The sequence below is a fragment of the Arachis ipaensis genome, chromosome B5 (assembly GCF_059453495.1).
Source record: "Arachis ipaensis isolate K30076 ecotype BB chromosome B5, ASM5945349v1, whole genome shotgun sequence".
Classification (NCBI taxonomy): Eukaryota; Viridiplantae; Streptophyta; class Magnoliopsida; order Fabales; family Fabaceae; genus Arachis; species Arachis ipaensis.
Window position 1 is genome coordinate 118,762,280 of NC_142440.1, and position 10,548 is coordinate 118,772,827.

Sequence of the window (10,548 nt, forward strand, 5' to 3'; positions counted from 1 at the left end):
ATCAACACTCCTCGACATGGATAGGCCATTATTTTTATACTTTGAAAATTCATGGGTTTAAAAAACAAATTTCTTCTAATGGCCCATGCAGGTCTCGAACTTGCGACCTTCGCGTTATTAGCACGGCGCTCTAACCAACTGAGCTAATAGGCCTACATATTTCTTTTCTTAGTTTATCAACATGTATAAAACTTTTAATTTCCCTGTTAATCCGTGTTAATAAAAATTTTCATATTCTATTTCTATAAATCATCAGGGTGTATCACAGCACATTAGTGATATCATTATATATCTGTTGGTGGTATTCCAGTATTAGCTGTATTTTGCCCTGCTTGATTCAGAAGAAATAGCTAGAATTAATATATAAATAATTAACAAATCAATTTAAAACAGGGCGATATATTCAATGTCTTTGCGTGTGAGAAAATAAAAGTACGCGAATTAGGAAAATTAGAAAAAAAATTCTTTGAACATATAAGGAATTTTGTTTAGTTGGTGTGCACTAAAGAATATGATATAAATTTCGCACCTCGTATTATATTTGAGAGCTTTGCATATTATGTTCAAAAGTGATAGCATATCCAGCTCGTTTGCCAAGGTTAAAATGTAAAAGGAGAACGTTATGGTGAATAACGCTTAAGATACCATAGAACTACCCATTTGCTTTTTCCGACTTGACCCATGGAATACCAAGTTACAATGCATAGAAGAAAACGTTTCATATTGTTCGAACTTTATACCCAAGATTTTTGATGCCTAATGTGCTAGCAAAACAACAAATATAGCATAGTTATGGTTCACAAATATGAAGTTGTTAAGAAGAAAATGAAATTCGATAAGAATTTTATTATTACAGTTGAAAAAGATTGTGACAACTAACTTAACTATAATGATAGCTTTTTGGTACGAAGATATCTAAAATTTGAAGTTGTAAGGGTAATGTATGCTAAATCTTGTAATAAAAAGAATACCAATATCACCCCTTAGATTGGATAATTAGCTTTTGTTTTCTCTATGAAAATAGAGCAGAGACCAAATTTTGATTAGAAAGAATGGCGCAAAACCTTTGCATGGTCAAAAAATGGTTGTTTAAGTGGAGTTCTAAGGTCAACGAATGATCGGAACAAAAACTTGGGGTTGAATTCAACCACAATTGAAGTCATCTTTTTATTGTCTTTCTTAGCGTTGATGGTTGATGCATTAAAGCATGCTATGTTTATAAACGATTAACAGAGAGTAACATTAAGTTTTCTTTTTCTGTTTGTCTTTATTTAATATTTATTTCTCTCAAAAGGTAAGAAAACATTTTTTTGAGTGATATATTTAACTAATAAAACTGGAATAATCTAAAAATCTTACTTGATTTGATGACATATTAAAATCCAAACTTCTCCATGTCATTCCACATGAAATCTACTTATGAAATAGATTAAGATTAGAAAGTTTTATAATCTATCATTCACTATGAATGCATCGAGATATTTAAAAAAAATTGGCAAGAGCTTAACTTTCATTTGGATTTTGATTTATGGCCCTCTTAGCAATAAAGGAAGAATGGGATGTGATTGTTACGTTGGTAACATAAAGAGTATAAATTTCAAAACACTAATCAAAGTAAATTTTGCAAGAAGTTTTGCTCTTTTTACTAAGGTAAAGAACTTGTCAAATACATGTACTTTCGGGTATTGGGATATAGCTTCCATCAATTTCTCTTACAAGTTCCGGCAAACTTTTTTGATAGGAAAAAATTTATGTAGTACCATAACAAGTGCTATAATTTTGTCCATATACATATTGTTTGGTAGAAATATGTTTTAAAAACATCCATCGTATCGTTGTTAAGGTTTTATACGCAATTCAATTTCTTTCTTGGAACAAAAACTTATAAAAGATAAAAAGGAACATATCAACACTCCTCGACATGGATAGGCCATTATTTTTATACTCTGAAAATTAATGGGTTTAAAAAACAAATTTCTTCTAATGGCCCATGCAGGTCTCGAACCTGTGACCTTTGCATTATTAGCACGACGCTCTAACCAACTAAGCTAATAGGCCTACATATTTCTTTTCTTAGTTTATCAACATGTATAAAACTTTTAATTTTCCTGTTAATCCGTGTTAATAAAAGTTTTCGTATTCTATTTCTATAAATCATCAGGGTGTATCACAGCACATTAGTGATATCATTATATATCTGTTGGTGGTATTCCAGTATTAGGTGTATTTTGCCCTACTTGATTCGGAAGAAATAGCTAGAATCAATATATAAATAATTAACAAATCAATTTAAAACAGGGCGATATATTCAATGTCTTTGCTTGTGAGAAAATAAAGTACACGAATTAGGAAAATTAGAAAAAAAAAATTCTTTGAACATATAAGGAATTTTGTTTAGTTGGTGTGCACTAAAGAATATGATATAAATTTCGCACCTCGTATTATATATGAGAGCTTTGCATATTATGTCCAAAAGTGATAGCATATCCAGCTCGTTTGCCAAGGTTAAAATGTAAAAGGAGAACGTTATGGTGAACAACGCTTAAGATACCATAGAACTCCCCATTTGCTTTTTCCGACTTGACCCATGGAATACCAAGTTACAATGCATAGATGAAAATGTTTCATACTGTTCGAACTTTATACCCATGGTTTTTGATGCCTAATGTGCTAGGAAAACAACAAATATAGCATAGTTATGGTTCACAAAAATGAAGTTGTTAAGAAGAAAATGAAATTCGATAAGAATTTTGTTATTACAGTTGAAAAAGATTGTGGCAACTCACTTAACTATAATGATAGCTTTTTTGTACGAAGATATCTAAAATTTGAAGTTGTAAGGGTAATGTGTGCTAAATCTTGTACTAAAAAGAATACTAATATCACCCCTTAGATTGGATAATTAGCTTTTTTTTTTCTCTATGATAATAGAGCAGAGACCAAATTTCGATCAGAAAGAATGGCACAAAACCTTTGCATGGTCAAAAAATGGTTGTTTAAGTGGAGTTCTAAGGTCAACGAATGATCGGAACTAAAACTTGGGGTTGAATTCAACCACAGTTGAAGTCATCTTTTTATTGTCTTTCTTAGCGTTGATGGTTGATGCATTAAAGCATGCTATGTTTATAAACGATTAACATAGAGTAACATTAAGTTTTCTTTTTCTGTTTGTCTTTATTTAATATTTATCTCTCTCAAAAGGTAAGAAAACATTTTTTTGAGTGATATATTTAACTAATAAAACTGGAATAATCTAAAAATCTTACTTGATTTGATGACATAGTAAAATCCAAACTTCTCCATGTCATTCCACATGAAATCTACTTATGAAAGAGATTAAGATTAGAAAGTTTTATAATCTATCCTTCACTATGAATGCATCGAGATATTTAAAAAAATTGGCAAGAGCTTAACTTTCATTTGGATTTTGATTTATGGCCCTCTTAGCAATAAAGGAAGAATGGGATGTGATTGTTACGTTGGTAACATAAAGAGTATAAATTTCAAAACACTAATCTAAGTAAATTTTGCAAGAAGTTTTGCTCTTTTTACTAAGGTAAAGAACATGTCAAATACATGTACTTTCGGGTATTGGGATATAGCTTCCATCAATTTTCCTTACAAGTTCCGGCAAACTTTTTTTATAGGAAGAAAATTATGTAGTACCATAACAAGTGCTATAATTTTGTCCATATACATATTGTTTGGTAGAAATATGTTTTAAAAACTTCCATCGTATCGTTGTTAAGGTTTTATACGCAATTCAATTTCTTTCTTGGAACAAAAACTTATAAAAGATAAAAAGGAACATATCAACACTCCTCGACATGGATAGGCCATTATTTTTATACTCTGAAAATTCATGGGTTTAAAAAATAAATTTCTTCTAATGGCCCATGCAAGTCTCGAATCTGCGACCTTCGCGTTATTAGCACGACGCTCTAACCAACTTAGCTAATAGGCCTACATATTTTTTTTCTTAGTTTATCAACATGTATAAAACTTTTAATTTTCCTGTTAATCCGTGTTAATAAAATTTTTCGTATTCTATTTCTATAAATCATCAGGGTGTATCACAGCACATTAGTGATATCATTATATATCTGTTGGTGGTATTCCAGTATTAGGTGTATTTTGCCCTACTTGATTCGGAAGAAATAGCTAGAATCAATATATAAATAATTAACAAATCAATTTAAAACAGGGCGATATATTCAATGTCTTTGCTTGTGAGAAAATAAAAGTACACGAATTAGGAAAATTAGAAAAAAAAATTCTTTTAACATATAAGGAATTTTGTTTAGTTGGTGTGCACTAAAGAATATGATATAAATTTCGCACCTCGTATTATATTTGAGAGCTTTGCATATTATGTCCAAAAGTGATAGCATATCCAGCTCGTTTGCCAAGGTTAAAATGTAAAAGGAGAACGTTATGGTGAACAACGCTTAAGATACCATAGAACTCCCCATTTGATTTTTCCGACTTGACCCATGGAATACAAAGTTACAATGCATAGATGAAAATGTTTCATACTGTTCGAAATTTATACCCATGGTTTTTGATGCCTAATGTGCTAGGAAAACAACAAATATAGCATAGTTATGGTTCACCAAAATGAAGTTGTTAAGAAGAAAATGAAATTCGATAAGAATTTTGTTGTTACAGTTGAAAAAGATTGTGGCAACTCACTTAACTATAATGATAGCTTTTTGGTACGAAGATATCTAAAATTTGAAGTTGTAAGGGTAATGTGTGCTAAATCTTGTACTAAAAAGAACACCAATATCACCCCTTAGATTGGATAATTAGCTTTTTTTTTCTCTATGACAATAGAGCAGAGACCAAATTTCGATTAGAAAGAATGGCGCAAAACCTTTGCATGGTCAAAAAATGGTTGTTTAAGTGGAGTTCTAAGGTCAACGAATGATCGGAACTAAAACTTGGGGTTGAATTCAACCACAATTGAAGTCATCTTTTTATTGTCTTTCTTAGTGTTGATGGTTGATGCATTAAAGCATGCTATGTTTATAAACGATTAACATAGAGTAACATTAAGTTTTCTTTTTCTATTTGTCTTTATTTAATATTTATCTCTCTCAACAGGTAAGAAAATATTTTTTTGAGTGATATATTTAACTAATAAAACTGGAATAATCTAAAAATCTTACTTGATTTGATGACATTGTAAAATCCAAACTCCTCCATATCATTCCACATGAAATCTACTTATGAAAGAGATTAAGATTAGAAAGTTTTATAATCTATCCTTCACTGAATGCATCGAGATATTTAAAAAAGATTGGCAAGAGCTTAACTTTCATTTGAATTTTGATTTATGGCCCTCTTAGCAATAAAGGAAGAATGGGATGTGATTGTTACATTGGTAACATAAAGAGTATAAATTTCAAAACACTAATCTAAGTAAATTTTGCAAGAAGTTTTGCTCTTTTTACTAAGGTAAAGAACTTGTCAAATACATGTACTTTCGGGTATTGGGATATAGCTTCCATCAATTTCCCTTACAAGTTCCGGCAAACTTTTTTGATAGGATGAAAATTATGTAGTACCATAACAAGTGCTATAATTTTGTCCATATACATATTGTTTGGTAGAAATATGTTTTAAAAACTTCCATCGTATCGTTGTTAAGGTTTTATACGCAATTCAATTTCTTTCTTGGAACAAAAACTTATAAAAGATAAAAAAGAACATATCAACACTCCTCGACATGGATAGGCCATTATTTTTATACTCTGAAAATTCATGGGTTTAAAAAACAAATTTCTTCTAATGGCCCATGCAGGTCTCGAACCTGCGACCTTCGCGTTATTAGCACGACGCTCTAACCAACTGAGCTAATAGGCCTACATATTTCTTTTCTTAGTTTATCGACATGTATAAAACTTTTAATTTCCTTGTTAATCCGTGTTAATAAAAGTTTTTGTATTCTATTTCTATAAATCATCAGGGTGTATCACATCACATTAGTGATATCATTATATATCTGTTGGTGGTATTCCAGTATTAGGTGTATTTTGCCCTACTTGAATCATAAGAAATAGCTAGAATCAATATATAAATAATTAACAATTCAATTTAAAATAGAGCGATATATTCAATGTCTTTGCTTGTGGGATAATAAAAGTACGCGAATTAGGAAAATTAGAAAAAAAATTCTTTGAACATATAAGGAATTTTGTTTAGTTGGTGTGCACTAAAGAATATGATATAAATTTCAAACATCGTATTATATTTCAGAGCTTTGCATATTATGTTCAAAAGTGATAGCATATCCAGGTCATTTGCCAAGGTTAAAATGTAAAAGGAGAACGTTATGGTGAACAACGCTTAAGATACCATAGAACTTCCCATTTGCTTTTGCCAACTTGACCCATGGAATATCAAGTTACAATGCATGGAAGAAAACATTTCATATTGTTCGAACTTTATACCCATGGTTTTGATGCCTAATGTGCAAGCAAAACAACAAATATAGCATAATTATGGTTCACAAATATGATGTTGTTAAGAAGAAAATGAAATTTGACAAGAATTTTGTTATTACAGTTGGAAAATATTGTGGCAACTAACTTAACTATAATGATATCTTTTTGGTACGAAGATATCTAAAATTTGAAGTTGTAAGGGTAATTTGTGCTAAATCTTGTACTAAAAAGAATACCTATATCACCCCTTGGATTGGAAAATTAGCTTTTGTTTTCTCTATGACATTAGAGCAGAGACCAAAATTTGATTAGAAAGAATGGCGCAAAACCTTTGCATGGTTAAAAATGATTGTTTAAGTGGAGTTCTAAGGTCAACGAATGATCGGAACTAAAACTTGGGGTTGAATTCAACCACAATTGAAGTTGTAACACCCTACCATACATAGTATTATGCTTAAGTCATAAGACTGAGATAGTAAGGTATTACGACCTCTAAGAATATATATATATATATATATATATATAATAAAGAAAAAGATATTTAACTAGGAGCCTTGAAAAACAGGTAAAACAAAATCGCAAAATAAAAAGCGCAACACTCAGGAAAGGAATACTTGCGTGCTAAGAAACCTAATAGGAACATGATAAAGATAAGCAAAAGAATAAAGGACAACCAGGGAAGCAGCTTAACTAGCCCCTGACTAAGCCTGCGAAGCTAAGGCTGGCCGGAGGGTATATATATACATATAAACATACATAAGTGTTCTCAAATTATCCCCAAATACACTATAATATCAAAATAACTCCTATCTCTCCCTCAACCTCTAAGAGGAGCAGCATACATAAGTTACTTGGAGAGTAAGCCAAACACATATATACATATATACAGCCAGAAGCCAAAATACATCCAAGGACTACTTCGCTTTCCAGGATCTAGACGCCTAGTGAGGAGCCTCTCGACCTGTATCTGAAAAACAACAATACAATATGAAATGAGAACCGAAGGTTCTCAGCATGGTAAAAGTGCCACGCGTATAATAAATAAGGTCCTGAGAATGCCATAGGCAATCCTAGAACTTCGTTATACAATTATCCAACCTAATTACTAAACAAAAACCATAAACAGGGGTAGGTATTCTAAATCTACCTAACTTACTCAATTTCAATCCACACCTATCACCAAACCATTTCTCCATTTCCTCCATCCCTCCATCATCCATAATGCAATAGGAACAAACAACCAAACAAGTTCAAGCACAAGTAATGAACAGATAATACAAGTAGCAAATATACAAGTAGTAGGTGATATATATCAATTAGGCAATCCTAATTAAGGCATAGCAAACAAAGCACACATATGCATATGATGAATGTCAATCCAACTGGCCGTGAGCTCACGTGTCGGTTATTTTGCCAGAACCCGACACATCTGGTAGCTAACCCAGACATTGGTCTCTAGGTTGCGCATCTCTAGGAGGAGCATAAACGAAGGAGAGTGCCTTTCCACATCGAAGGAGTGTGCCTTTCCACCTTGCAACCAGAGAAGAATGTGGGGGAAACAATACGAAGGAGAGTGCCTTTCCACCTTCCCCACATCTGCATCACGACAAGAGAGGGAACTTCCGTCCTCAACTTGCCATATCGACCATTTCGGCCACACACAGTCATTCCCAAATCTCATTATTTATCATCATTATTTCCTTACATTCGTTCTTTATAGCCATAACATGTATTCATTTAGCTTTCACATCATTCTCTTATAATTCATCATGTTTACCCTTTTCGGGTCCTGACCAAACCATTTATCAAACTCTTCTCAACCTCTTTAAAATCGAATAATCTTAAAATCAACCCAACTCTAACATTAAATCAATCACATCACACGAAGGTTAAACTTTAACTTCTCGAACCCATGACTATCACTAAGACATCCTCGATACTCTATTTTCTTTTCCGTTTTTAATATAATAAATGAACTCGGAATTGTGCAAACTTTATGTCCAGGCGTTCATCTTGGAATAAGCTTTCTAACAAATCAAAGATCATAATTTTCTGATTTCTCTAGTCTCAGGAATAAAGGAAAAACCGTGACTGCTCTGCAGTGCATAAAACCAATAAAACAGCAACAGCATGTGATATTCAAAATTCAATATAAAATCCAAGTTAAATCCAATGACTTTAAAAATTAATTTAGTTAAACTTTACTCATCCAGGTTTTTTTCTCAATTAGTTCTGAGTTAATACCATTTTTAATGAAGAAGTTACATTACCTGGAGTTTTAGTGAAAATGAGTCAAAATCTGTTTTAGAAACCAACAAGCTTAGTACCTTTCAATTTGAATAACTTTTATTACAAAACTCCAATTAAGCTAAATTTTGGTTTGGGAACTCCTACCTCATCCAGAAACAAGTGTGTCTTGATTTCAACCCAATTGCTATTCAATTCTAAGAGTTACAAGCATTGGAAGTTGGTGCATAGCATGCTGAAATCTGTTTCTTTTCAGCTTTGACCATCAATATTCAAAAATTCACAACTCCCAATCCTCAACTCTTAAAATTCTAAAGTTTTAGAGTAATAAAGCAAGTTAATCAAATTTTATAACAAAATTGGTTTCACTCCAAAACTCAAATCGTAGAAGTCGCAGCAAGACAAACAAGTTTCTGCCCTGTTTGACCTTTACTGCTGCAGGACAGATTTAACAACCTAACTTTAAAAATTTGTCATAAATTGTATATTTAACAAAAAGGTCCCAAATTTTCCAGTTTGATTCCTTATATTCCCAAGTTTAGCCCAAACTTAGTCTCATACAATTCCGATCATTACATAATTAGTTACAGCATATGCAATACTACCACAATACAACTCTACATCCTCATTAACAAACACCAATCCTAATCCATCATAAATAAATATAAGAGCACACCATTAATAACTTCCAAACCTCATAATTCCAATATATATTCACCAAAAAATCTATTCCAACAACATTACAAGGCTAATCATTAAATACAACAAACAATTCAACTTATCCTATGGTTCCTCTAACCTAAGTTTTCACAACACCGTAAATATTAAACGTGTGAAACTTAAACCATACCTTGGCCGATCACTTAATTCACCCAAGGCAGCCTCTCAACACAAAATTACAGCCCCTCCAAGCTCAAGTAAAACAGCCACAAACTAAGCTTTGATCACCAACAAACCTCCAAATATTCTCAATTAAATTCCAATGCTTATATACCCACTTAATCTACACCTAATATATATACATATTCCAATTTCAGTTTTTCCATAATAAATACAAGATTAAGCTAGGGTTAGGGTATCCTTACCATAACCATATGCTCAATAGCTTGAACCCATAAATCCCGGAAGCTAACTTGAACCTAGAACACAAGAATTGAACAATTTTTAACTTAATCGTTCATGAATTTCCGAAATTAGGGGAAGCTGGATGAGAAGGAAATAATGAGTTACCTACCAAATTGGTCCATGGGTTTCGTAGAGCTCGTCGCGGTGAACGTGTAGTCGCAAACGGTTCGTCAATCGGAGCTCCGGATCAAAAGTTATTGAGAGTTAAAGTTTGAGTGAGGGTTAGGGAGCTCTCTTCCTCCCCCAACCTTGGCGTGCTGGATGCAGAATGGGGAAGAAGAGCTTCTGTCCCCTTTTTAAGTACAGGTCCGGTTGGACCCACGGGTCCGATTTGGACCCCGGTTCAACCGGTTCAGTCTTTTCGGTCCAATTTTGGGGCAAATTTTCGAAATTGGTATCAAAATTCTCGTTTCGACGAGCTCTATCCTATTTTGATATTAGTTTTGCATTTTTTACTTTCCTAATTAAAATTCGAATTATTGAGTAATTATTTACCGATTTTAGCGGGATTTACATCCTACCCACCTAATTAGGAATTTTGCCCTCAAAATTCAGATTCTGTTTTCTGAAAAGAGATGTGGGTAGTCCTTCGGTATAGTTAGAGTTTCTTGAAGCTAGCCTCGTTACTCGAAATGTCCATGTTCTTTCATTTAACTAGCTTAGGTTGTAAGATATGAATTTGTTTTAGAAGCGTGTTTCAGAAGTTACGAAATTTGGAATACGTCGA

General features: G+C 32.6%; 1 long non-coding RNA gene and 1 other non-coding gene across 2 annotated transcripts; both read right to left on the minus strand.

Moving 5' to 3' along the window:
* Window positions 1-5,794: 5,794 nt before the first annotated feature.
* On the minus strand, window positions 5,795-5,868 carry TRNAT-AGU (transfer RNA threonine (anticodon AGU)). The gene has a single exon. It is a non-coding gene; the product is annotated as a tRNA-Ile (tRNA).
* A 1,271-nt stretch (window positions 5,869-7,139) lies between these two features.
* Window positions 7,140-10,064, minus strand: LOC107641979 (uncharacterized). The gene is made up of 3 exons (XR_015883291.1): window positions 9,931-10,064; window positions 9,782-9,835; window positions 7,140-7,416 (listed from the first exon to the last, which is right to left on the minus strand). It is a non-coding gene; the product is annotated as an uncharacterized LOC107641979 (long non-coding RNA).
* Window positions 10,065-10,548: the final 484 nt, after the last annotated feature.